Below are 1,697 nucleotides of genomic sequence, written 5' to 3'. Positions count from 1 at the left end.
TAATTTTCTATAAATTTCTTGTATGTTTGGAGCTTTGTCAAGTCGAAGTACACTGAAAAAGTATTTTTTCCCTAAATAAGATGTTTTGCAGCTCGTAAAGAGTTGCTAGGTATCTTGTTTTAGTATTCTCTCTGTCCATCTTTTACTTGCCCACTACATTATTTCAAAATGTTCAACAATATTTACTCAATTTATAAGATCAATGAATAATTTATCATGTTAGTACTTATTCTAACCTTGCTATTAGATACTATTCATTTTCAATTTTAGCTGACTTATATTTAATAAGGGCTATTAGGTAAAATTACATCTATCTATCATGTACTTTTCAGTCAATTGTGGACATCTACTGATGGAGTATTTGCATAGTATCTTACCACTTTAGTGTTGTTATTTTTCTTGGTATTCTTTTTAGTTGCTTTGTATTGTGCTAGTGTGTAGTCATATTTTTTCCCTATTTTTTAAGTTGTCTGTAGGTAACAGTTTCTTATCTACAATGGTAGGGCTAAGATAATGGAATTACAGTTGGTTCAAATTCGCCATACCAAATACACTTGCTCTTTGCTACAATTTAGCTGTAAATAGGCATATTTTTGGTGTGAATACAGGTCCAGTTCTAGTAGTAGATACTCCACGGAACAAGAATATTACAGGTGTGGTTCCTGCCTGCCTACTTAATTATTTTCTTGTAAATTCGCTTGATTTGTCTCCCTAAATACTATTTTTCACCATGTTCATCAGTTGAAGTTATGATGTCATTGAACATACCTCGAGGAGTGAAACGTGTTCTTTTTCGAACATCAAACACAGACAGGTACTTGTTTGATTTTTCGTCCATTCACTTGTTTAAAGCCTAAGCATATAAGTTGTTTGATCGTTTGGTGTTGAATAATGAACATAAACAGGAGGCTGATGTACTAGAAAGAATATGATTCGTCGTATTCTGCATTCACCTCAGACGGAGCAGAGTATTTGGCCCAGAATACTGACATCAAACTCGTTGGTGTTGATTACTTATCTGTTGCCATTAGTCCCAAGGATGAGCTCCTTAAAGTTCATCAACATCTTCTTAATTCTAAAGTAAGTATAACATCCATTTTCATAATTACAACATAGCAAGCCTAATCTATAATTTCGTATTCAGTTAAGGATTCTCTGTTATATAAATGCATCAGGATATTATTCCAGTGGAAGGTCTCAACCTCGATGATGCAGTCCCAGGAGTTTATACAATTCACTGTCTACCGTTGAGGCTGGTTCATGGAGATGGTTCACCTACCAGGTGCATCCTCTTCCAGTAATAATGTAAAGACAACTGTGATACTTTTCATGGATAAAATAATACGTTACGTTGTGTGAATAAAAAATTTCCAAGAGGAATTTAAATTCCTTTAGCTTGTCTACCCATGAGATTATGCAAATTTCGTTCTGGGTACTAATAAAAATGAATGTTGAGATCGTACTGATGTTTATTCTCATTATTACATGGTGTTAGCGAACAAACAAGTACAAGATTATAATTGAAAATAAAATGAAGAAATGCGCGGATATTTCGCTCTCTTTAAAGGAGATTCAATCTCACTGCATCAAATATTTTCACCGGTCCAGCAGTAATCTTCTTTGATTTGTCCCCTCCAGGATACAAAAGTGTTCACAAAATGTAACTCATACAACTCTGGATAAGAGTTGAGTCCAAA

General features: G+C 33.9%; 1 pseudogene; it reads left to right on the top strand.

Moving 5' to 3' along the window:
* The first annotated feature begins 514 nt into the window (after positions 1-514).
* Positions 515-1,462, top strand: LOC107019874 (annotated as a pseudogene).
* Positions 1,463-1,697: the final 235 nt, after the last annotated feature.

Source organism: Solanum pennellii, chromosome 5 (assembly GCF_001406875.1).
Source record: "Solanum pennellii chromosome 5, SPENNV200".
In the NCBI taxonomy this organism is placed as follows: Eukaryota; Viridiplantae; Streptophyta; class Magnoliopsida; order Solanales; family Solanaceae; genus Solanum; species Solanum pennellii.
Note: the sequence above shows the minus strand (reverse complement) of the source record. Positions and strands in the feature narration are given on the sequence as shown.